Source organism: Tachyglossus aculeatus, chromosome X1, assembly GCF_015852505.1.
Source record: "Tachyglossus aculeatus isolate mTacAcu1 chromosome X1, mTacAcu1.pri, whole genome shotgun sequence".
Classification (NCBI taxonomy): Eukaryota; Metazoa; Chordata; class Mammalia; order Monotremata; family Tachyglossidae; genus Tachyglossus; species Tachyglossus aculeatus.
Window position 1 is genome coordinate 124,456,767 of NC_052101.1, and position 10,922 is coordinate 124,467,688.

The 10,922-nt window shown below is 47.1% G+C and overlaps 1 non-coding gene across 1 annotated transcript; it reads left to right on the top strand.

Moving 5' to 3' along the window:
- The first annotated feature begins 9,184 nt into the window (after positions 1 to 9,184).
- LOC119920517 lies at positions 9,185 to 9,322 on the top strand. The gene has a single exon (XR_005448258.1). It is a non-coding gene; the product is annotated as a small nucleolar RNA SNORA7 (small nucleolar RNA).
- The last annotated feature ends 1,600 nt before the right edge of the window (positions 9,323 to 10,922 follow it).

Here is a 10,922-nt window from a genome sequence, read left to right on the forward strand (position 1 = left end):
GAACCCACGACCTCGGACTCCCAAGCCGGTGCTCTTTCCAATGATGGCACTTATTAAGCGCTTACTAGCTTTGGAGTCCGAGGTCGTGGGTTCAAATCCCGGCTCCGCCCCTTTTCAGGTGTGTGACTTTGGGCAAGTCACTTCACTTCTCTGGGCCTCAGTGACCTCATCTGGAAAAATGGGGATTAAGACTGTGAGCCTGACGTGGGACCACCTGATCACCTTGTAAACTCCCCAGCGCTTAGAACGGTGCTTTGCACATAGTAAGCGCTTAATAAATGCCATCATTAATATTATTATTATTATGTGCAAAGCACCTTTCTAAGCGCTGGGGAGTTTACAATAATAATAATGATGATGGCACTTATTAAGCGCTAACTATGTGCAAAGCACCGTTCTAAGCGCTGGGGAGGTTACAATAATAATAATAATGATGGCATTTATTAAACGCTTACTATGTGCAAAGTACTGTTCTAAGCACTGGGGAGTTTACAACAATAATAATAATAATAATAATGATAGCATTTATTAAGCGCTTACGACGTGCAAAGCACTGTTCTAAGCACTGGGGAGTTTACAATAATGATGATGATGGCATTTATTAAGCACTATGTGCAAAGCACTGTTCTAAGCGCTGGGGAGTTTACAATAATAATAATAATAATGGCATTTATTAAGCGCTTATGACGTGCAAAGCACTGTTCTAAGCGCTGGGGAGTTTACAATAATAATAATAATAATAATGATGGCATTTATTAAGTGCTTACGACGTGCAAAGCACTGTTCTAAGCGCTGGGGAGTTTACAACAATAATAATAATGATGATGGCATTTATTAAGCGCTTACGACGCGCAAAGCACTGTTCTAAGCGCTGGAGAGTTTACAATAATAATAATAGGACTGTCTCTATATGTTGCCAACTTGTACTTCCCAAGCACTTAGTACAGTGCTCTGCACACAGTAAGCGCTCAATAAATACGATTGATTGATTGACTTACAATAATAATAATGATGATAATAATAATAATAATAATGGCATTTATTAAGCGCTTACGACGTGCAAAGCACTGTTCTAAGCGCTGGGGAGGTTACAAGGTGATCAGGTTGTCCCACGGGGGGCTCGGGGTCTTCATCCCCATTTTACAGATGAGGTAACTGAGGCACAGAGACGTTAAAGTGACTTGCCCAAAGTCACACAGCTGACAAGTGGCAGAGCCGGGATTTGAACCCATGACCCCTGACTTCCAAGTCCGTGCTCTTTCCACTGAGCCACGCTGCTTCTCAGTGATGAAGTGATGGCACTTATTAAGCGCTTACTATGTGCAAAGCACTGTTCTAAGCGCTGGGGAGGTCACAAGGTGACCCGGTTGTCCCACGTGAGGCTCACAGTCTTAGGACCGTCTCTATATGTTGCCAACTTGTACTTCCCAAGCGCTTAGTACAGTGCTCTGCACACAGTAAGCGCTCAATAAGTACGATTGAATGAATGAATAAATGAATAATAATAATGATGGCATTTATTAAGCGCTTACTATGTGCAAAGCACCGTTCTAAGCGCTGGGGAGGTCACAAGGTGATCTGGTTGTCCCACGTGAGGCTCACAGTCTTAGGACCATCTCTATATGTTGCCAACTTGTACTTCTCAAGGGCTTAGTACAGTGCTCTGCACACAGTAAGTGCTCAATAAATACGATTGAGTGAATGAATAAATGAATAATAATAATGATGACTATTAAGCGCTTACTATGTGCAAAGCACTGTTCTAAGCGCTGGGGAGGTTACAAGGTGATCAGGTTGTCCCACGGGGGGGTTCATAGTCTTCATCCCCGTTTTCCAGATGAGGGAACTGAGGCCCAGAGGAGTGAAGTGACTTGCCCAAAGTCACACAGCCGACAAGTGGCGGAGCCGGGATTTGAACCGGGCCCTTTCCACTGGGCCATGCAGGAGGCAGTGGCAGCAAAGGAGGGTTTCTGGGCTTCCTATAAATAAGTCTCGCAGCCTCCCCGGTTACAGGTTAATCTGGTTTGGTGGGGTCCACTCCTTTCATCTTCTCTTTTAACAGCACCCCAAGTTAAATAATAATAATAATAATGGCATTTATTAAGCGCTCACTATGTGCAAAGCCCTGTTCTAAGCGCTGGGGGGTTACAAGGTGATCAGGTTGTCCCACGGGGGGCTCACAGTCTTAATCCCCGTTTTACAGATGAGGGAACTGAGGCCCAGAGAAGTGAAGTGACTCGCCCAAAGTCACACAGCTGACAGTTGGCAGAGCCGGGATTTGAACCCATGACCTCTGACTCCAAAACCCGTGCTCCTTCCACTGAGCCACGCTGCTTCTCCGCGGAGAAAATGCCGCGGAGTGACTTCGGCTCTGGCAAGGAGATGATCGTTTGTGGGGTTTTATGCCCGACACCCTTTTTTTCGGCTGGCCTGTCCCGGTGTTCGGGTCTGGATAGAGCGGCGTATTTTTATTTTAAACGCTCAGCCTCCCTCCGCCTCACCTCCTGCCACTGAGGCCAGTGGCTCCAAAACACCACCCGCATTCCCAGGGGCCTGGAAGGGAAGCCCAAGAGCTCGGGAATGAGGGAAGGGACCGGGGGGGTCTTCCCCCACATTGCCCCTCCAGGGAAGTGCTTTAGGTTCTATAGTTTTCGGTAAAAGAAAATATGGAGGAAAAAATTGTCCTATATGTAGATATGTTTGTACATATTTATTACTCTATTTTACTTGTACATATCTATTCTATTTATTTTATTTTGTTAGTATGTTTGGTTTTGTTCTCTGTCTCCCCCTTTTAGACTGGGAGCCCACTGTTGGGTAGGGACTGTCTCTATATGTTGCCAATTTGTACTTCCCAAGCGCTTGGTCCAGTGCTCTGCACATAGTAAGCGCTCAATAAATACGATTGATGATGATGATGATGATGAAATATGATGTCACTATGTTACAATGCATAATTAGCACGATGCGAGTAACCTGAATGTATGTCTATTACTTCTTTTATTATTAATAATAATAATAATGATGGCATTTGTTAAGCGCTTACTATGTGCAAAGCACTGTTCTAAGCGCTGGAGAGGTTACAAGGTGATCAGTTTGTCCCATGGGGGGCTCTTAGTCAATCCCCATTTTACAGATGAGGTAACTGAGGCTCAGAGAAGTTAAGTGACTTGCCCAAGGTCACACAGCAGACATGTGGCAGAGCCGGGATTCGAACCCATGACCTCTGACTCCAAAGCCCGGGCTCTTTCCACTGAGCCACGCTGCTTCTCTTTTAGACTGTGAGCCCACTGTTGGGTAGGGGCTGTCTCTATATGTTGCCAGCTTGTACTTCCCAAGCGCTTAGTACAGTGCTCTGCACACAATCAGCGCTCAATAAATACAATTGATCGATTGATTCCAAGTCAGCAGAGTCACCCTGGCTAGCGGTGAGGGTGGTCAGCGGAGAAGCTGCACGGCCTAGGGAATAGAGCACGAGCCTGGTAGTAAAAAGGATCATCATCATCAATCGTATTTATTGAGCGCTTACTGTGTGCAGAGCACTGTACTAAGCGCTTGGGAAGTACAAGTTGGCAACATATAGAGACAGTCCCTACCCAATAGTGGGCTCACAGTCTAAAAGGGGGAGACAGAGAACAAAACCAAACATACTAACAAAATAAAATAAATAGAATAGATATGTACAAGTAAAATAGAGTAATAAACCTGTACAAACATATATACAGGTGCTGTGGGGAAGGGAAGGAGGTAAGATGGGGGGGATGGAGAGGGGGGAGGGAGGGGGAGAGGAAGGAAGGGGCTCAGTCTGGGAAGGCCTCCTGGAGGAGGTGAGCTCTCAGCAGGGCCTTGAAGGGAGGAAGAGAGCTAGCTTGGCGGATGTGTGGAAGGAGGGCATTCCAGGTCTGGAATGGGGGTTCTGCTCCTGTCTCCAACTTCTGTCTGCTGTGTGACCTTGGGTGAGTCACTCCACTTCTCTAGGCCTCAGTTACCTCATCTGTAAAATGGGGATCAGGATTGGGAGTCCCATATGTGGTACATGGACCGTGTCCAACCTGACTAGCTTGTATGTACCTCAGAACTTAGGACAGTGCCTGGCACGTAGTAAGTGCTTAACAAATACCCCCACCCTAAAAAAGAACAACAAAAAGTAGCGGTCCAAGCTGGCACCTCTCTGAGTTCATGGAGGGAAGGAATCAGAGAAGCCAGCCTCTCCCTATTTTCCCCCAGACTGCATGTTGTCTGCTCACTGCATTTTAGGGAGGACGGAGTAGAGCTGGAGAAGGACAACCCAGATGACCGGGGGGGTGGAACAACCTCCGTAAGAAGAGATCCTGGAAAGGTTAGGTCTCTCCAGGCTGGAAAGAGGAAGGTCGGGAATTGCAGTGTAAGAAACCATCAGGGCCCAATGAACCCTGGTGCTTTGAAAGAACCGTCTCCCCCTTCTAGACTGTGAGCCCGTTGTTGGGTAGGGACCGTCTCTATATGTTGCCAACTTGTACTTCCCAAGCGCTTAGTACAGTGCTCTGCACAAAGTAAGCACTCAATAAATACGATTGAATGAATGAATGAACTGCTCCTGAAGCTCCTTGACTTCTGTCTTGTTCCACTAATTGGCTCCAAGCCAAGGGGTGGCCAAGAGCAGGTAGGAGAGCGGCACCTTGACTCTGAGCCCGTCGGAGGTGAGACCAAAGGACTGTGAAGGAACTTCTGCTACTCTCCCTCCTAGTCTGACCTGCTCTGGGCTACCATCGCCGTCATCCGGGCCCTGAAAATCACGAGCGGTATAGGCAAGGTCACAATCCTCCAAACCCCAAAACCCACATCACCAGGATGGGGGGGCAGCTTGGAGGTGGCAGGTTCAGGACAGAAGGAAACACATCTTGACCCAGTGGGATTGAGCAGTTGGAGTTTGTTCCCACGGGAATTTTCAGCCAAAATAGCAGGTTCAAAAGGGGTTTAGGTAAATTCATGGAGAAAGAGGTCAATAGTAGGTTTCTGGAGGGAAAATTAAGGGTGTTGGCTGATCCATCCATCCTTAACCATGAGGATAAATGTCCAGGAAGGCCACCATCATACAGTTGTTCCAGGCACATAGTAGCACTAATTGAGCACCTGAGGGCCAAGCACCACTCAGCTCCCGAGAGTACAATAGAGTTTGTAGACAAAATCCTTATCCACAAGAAGCTTACAATCTAATAGTGTAGACTGATGAGTCTTGGTGAGTTACAGATAGTAGGAGCAGGAGAAAAAACAGCACTACAAGTGATAACAGAAGTATGGAAGGGTAAATAGATAAATAAACGTAAGCTAATGTGTCAAAAACATGCGTAAGTGCTAAGGGTAGGTATATAAACATAAGTGTGCTCCGAAGCATCCTGCTGCCATGGAAACAGAATACTAGGCTGAATAGACCACGGTCAGACCCAGAAACGGCGCTGCACGTGGGCTTATGTTGAGAAAGGGAAAAAAGGCCAAAGTCCTTATGCACAGAACAGGGAGTGGAATCACCGGAGCCACCAGTTCTGCAGAAAGGGCTAAAGTGACTGGTAACACCAACACCCCCCATCCCGTCACTGTAAGGAAATAATAATAATAAAAATAATAATAATAATGGCATTTGTTAAATGCTTACTATGTGCAAAGCACTGTTCTAAGCACTGGAGAGGATACAAGGTGATCAGATTGTCCCACGTGGGGCTCACAGTCTTCATCCCCGTTTTACAGATGAGGCACACAGAAGTTAAGTGACTTGCCCAAAGTCACACATCTTGCAATTGGCGGAGCCGGGATTTGAACCCGTGACCTTTGACTCCCAAGCCCGTGCTCTTTCCATTGAGCCCTGCTGCCAAAAATCCAACATGGAGAATTGCAGGAACTTTCACCCCCTACTCTCCCCTACAGAGAACACCTAGATGATACCGTTTGCTGAATTCCCTGGCAAAGTCCCCCGCCGCACGTAATGCGATGCAGTGCCTCAGTGCAAACCCCGTCCTGGATTTTCTGCGGTATGCCAGTGTCCCACTTTCCCTGATCTTGAACTGATCACAGTAGACCTAATGCAGACTCAGGAAGTCAAGGCCTCACTGTCCTTTGTGGGGTTCGGTGCTCAGGGACATGCGTATGTGCAGCTCTGCATGGATGGGCTACGCCTGACTTGGGTGTCGTAGATCTGTGCAGAGAGGAGCCTTTTTTTAACATCCACCACCGCCGCGCTCCCCTGAGGGCCAAGAACAGAGACGTTTTCCTCCCCGGTCATCAGTGCACACAACACAATTCAGTGGAAACGCTCTTCTGGGGGAAAATATTGCAGCAGGCGGGCAGGGCTGGGGGAACTAAATGGGGAAATGACTCTGCTGAGCCCCAGAGTATGGGCCAGGCAGCTTATGCCAATAACCCTCTTACCCCAGTTCTGTGCGGAGCACTGTATTAAGCGCTTGGGAGAGTACAATACAACAGAATTAGCGAACACATCCCCTGTCCATAAACAAGCTTACAGTCTAGAGGAAAAACTATGATGTTGCTTTGTGACCTTGGGCAAGTGCCTTAACCTCTCTGGGTTTCAGTTTCCACAGTGACACAGTGGGGAGAATCATTCCCGACTCTCCCTGTCTCTAGGGGCTGCTATGAAGACAAATGATATCATTGCTAGGAAAGCACAGTAAGAAATCATTATTATGGTATGGGTGTTTTCATCAGGGCCGGGCTCTTTCCAAAGCCTTCTCGTGACCCAAGCCGTACTACAATAAAAACCTCTTTAACCTGAAATGCAGGGGATTGAGGGTCAGAAAGGGCTTTGAATTTTGAAACGAGCTCCTTTTGACCAGCATTTAAATTTGCAACCATAATCTGGAACATAAAACACAGTAGGAGACGATTCTGTCATTTAAGACCAAAGTACTTTTCCTTGTATGACATCTTTCCTTTCCCAAATAATTTAATCAATTAGAACCTGTTGTCAATTAAGTGTTTCTCCAACACTGGAGGAGTCCACCACAACACAACACACCTTAAAAGCACCGGGACTTCATCCCCCCCTTCTCCCTACCCCACTGGAGGATTTTAAGCTGGGGTTAGAGGACCGTGTAACGCTTTCAACTGAAAGAAAGAAAAGCACCTGGACCACACAGTAAGAAGCACAGATAGATAAGTAGCTTGGCCTAGTGGAGAGAGTCCATGCCTGGGATGCGGAAGAACCTGGGTTCTAATTCTGACTCTGCCACTTGACTGCTGTGTGACCTTGGGCAAGTCACTGCATTACTCTGTGCCTCGGTTCCCTCATCTGTAAAATGGGGATTAAGACTTTGAGCCCCATGTGGGACATGGACCGTGGCCAACCTGATTATCTCCTATCTACCCCTGCCTGGCATATAGTGAGCACTTACCAAAACGTGGATATCTTTCAATAACTTGGCTTGATTGCTGCATCAGTGTTCCCCACTGATCTTCCTGTCTCCAGTGTCCCCCCCTCTCTGGTCCATGCTTCACTTTGCTACCTGAACCATTTTTCTCAGACATCTTTCTGCACACATCTCCCTACTCCTCAAAAGCCTCCAGTGGTTGCCCGTTCCTCTCCATTTCAAGCAGAAACTCCTCACCAACTGCTCCAAGGCTCTCAATCGGCGCTCTACCGCCTACATCTCCACTCTCTTCGATTACACCCCAGCTCTTCATTCTTCTCAAGCAAACCTATTAACTATACCTCGTCTTTGTGTCTCCTACTGGCAATTTCTTGCTCACGTCCTCCCCTCACCTCGAACTCCCTCCCCCTTCCCATCGGACAGACCATTGCCTTCCGAGCCCCCTTTGAAATCACGTCTCCTCTAGGATACCTTCCCAGATACATTTCTGGGAATGCCTAATGCCTAATTTGATTGATTGATTTCTACTCTAGCTAATATCCCACTGCAGATATCATACATTTTCCTCTAGACTGTCAGCTTGTTTATGGACAGGGAATGTGTCTGTCAATTCTGTTGTACTCTCCCAAGCACTTAATACAGTGTTCTGCACAACATGAGTGCTCATTAAATACCTTTGATTGATGGACATCCCCCACCTGCCACTTCAGCTCTTCCATGCCATGTAAGCACTTAAATACAACTCCCCCATACCACTTATTACAGATCTTATAATCCATCAATTGCATTTATGGTGCGCTTACTGTGTGCAGAGCACTGTACTCAGTGCTTGGGAGAGTACAGTATAATAATAACAATAATAATTATGGTATTTCTTAAGTGCTTACTCTGTGCCAAGCACTGTTCTAAGTGTTGGAATAGGTACAAGGTAAGCAGGTTGTCCCATGTGGGGCTCACACACTGTACTCAGTGCTTGGGAGAGTACAGTATAATAATAACAATAATAATTATGGTATTTCTTAAGTGCTTACTATGTGCCAAGCACTGTTCTAAGTGTTGGAATAGATACAAGGTAAGCAGGTTGTCCCATGTGGGGCTCACAGTCTTAATCCCCGTTTTCCAGATGAGGTCACTGAGGCACAGAGAAGCTACTTGACTTGCCCAAAGGCACACAGCTGACAAGTGGCAGAGCCGGGATTAGAACCCATGACCTCTGACTCCCAAGCCCGTGCTCTTTCCACTAAGCCACGCTGCTTCTCTGTTAACACAGTTGCTAGACACGTTCCCTGACCAAGGTGAGCTTACAGTCTAGAGTTTACAGCTTTATACACTCCTTTACTTCCTCCTACCCGTCATTTATTTTAATATCTGGCTCCCTGGCCAGACTGTAAACTCCTTGAGGTTAGGAGCCTTATGTCTTGCATCTCTTTTGTTCTCCCAAGCTCTTAGTACAATGCTCTGCCCACATTAGGCATTCGTTAAATGCCCCGATTGATCTTTCCCAGCAACACAGCTGCATTTACGAACAGATCTTCTATTGTCCCTCTCAAATCAAGAGGGTCCTATCCATGGATACTTGGATCGGTCTCACACACACACGGACGCTAACTGTGCCCTCACTCGCATCACTTTCACTTATCGAGTACGTGATCTCAGTGGAAATCCAGTGACCTTAGCCATGTGGGGAATCGAAATTTCCTTAAGTGAACGCCACCAAGTTTGATTGATCATTTAAGCCCCATATTCAACAAGCGGTGGGATGCCAAGAAGGGATTCAAGGTCACGCAGACTGCCGCCAATCGAAAGACTGGGATCCATCGCTAAGACCCCTTTCAGGGTCGCATCTGGAGGGTTTCCAGCACCCTATCAGTCTTGACTATGGGAGGGAGAGTCGAGCAGGGGCATATCCATTCCATTCCTAGCTTGGGCAGTGGCTAGCGAGTGGAAGGCAATCTGCCACAGACTCTCCCGTGCCGTGCAGCAGCAGCCTGGGAGAGAGTCAAGGGCGGAGACTCAGGTTTACCGCGCGGAAGGAGGCAATGGTAAACCACTTCCATATTTTTACCCAGAAAACTCTAGGGATACACTATGGAACAATTGCAGATGGAGGTGGGACGTTCTGGGCGGGACATGTCCGTGGCGTCGCTATGGGTCGGAGATGACTCGACGGCATAAGGCAAGACGTCACTAAGAAGTTATATGGCTCCAAACATGCCATCACAGCCTCATCAGAGATGAGGGAATCCTGAAGTGACGGCAACGGCATAAAACCATTCTCCTCAACACACCCTGAAAGTCCGGAAGTTCCGGAAAACGTGGAAAACCTTTCATGGTGCAAAGACACGGCACTTGTCCTAACTCCCGCAGAAGTCACTGCGGCAGTTAGAGCCGGGGAAAGCGGCCGAGCGCCCCGACCCGTCGGATAACCAGCCGAGATCTTCAAGCGTGGAGGGGCACCCGGCTTAAACACTCACACAAATCTTTCCTCAACTTATGGACCACTGAGGAGATTCTTCCCCTCTAGACTGTATGCTCATTGTGGGCGAGGAATCTGTCTGTCTATCGTTGTGTCGCACTCTCCCAAGCGCTCAGTAGCGTGTTCTGCACACAGAAACCGCTCAATAAATACAACCGATTGATTGATATCACAGGATCTCAAAGACCCCACCAAAGACCCCAAGATTTTGTGATTCCATCATGACAGTGGGGCTTGCTAGGTAAGAGCTGTCTGATCCAATACCAAGCCTGCTCCTGCTCAGTTTATTCTACTCAACTTCTCTGTGCCTCAGTTACCTCATCTGTAAAATGGGGATTAAGACTGTGAGCCCCCCGTGGGACAACCTGATCACCTTGTATCCTCCCCAGCGCTTAGAACGGTGCTTTGCACATAGTAAGCGCTTAACAAATACCATCATCATCTGGAGGGTGCGACTTTTAGACTGTGAGCCCACTGTTGGGTAGGGACTGTCTCCATATGTTGCCAATTTGTACTTCCCAAGCGCTTAGTACAGTGCTCTGCACACAGTAAGCGCTCAATAAATACGATTGATGATGAGAGATCTGGACACAGGCATTAGAATAGGTTTCTGTGGGAAACTCTTCTGAAAACAAGCTACAAGTGTCATCCAAAGTACTAGAGATAGACATTCAAGAGTTGGTTCATGTGGATGATTGGGCTTTAGAGGCGCATACTCCAGGAGCCAAGCAAATGAGGGGTTAACTGCTTGACTGAATTAGCCAGATAACTATAGAATAACCATATCTGAAGACAACTGAAGTAATTTTTCAGCCTGCAAGGGGAAAACCTACCATCAATCCATCAGTAGTGTTTACTGAGTGCCTACTGCGGGCAAAACACCGTACCAAGAGATTGGGAGAATGCAATAGAGTTAGTAGCCATGATCCCTGCAGAGCTTATAGTTTACTGTGTGCAGAGCATTTTGCCATCATCATCATCATCATCAATTGTATTTATTGAGCACTTACTATGTGCAGAGCACTGTACCAAGCACTTGGGAAGTACAAATTGGCAACATATAGAGACAGCACTTGGGAGAGCACAAT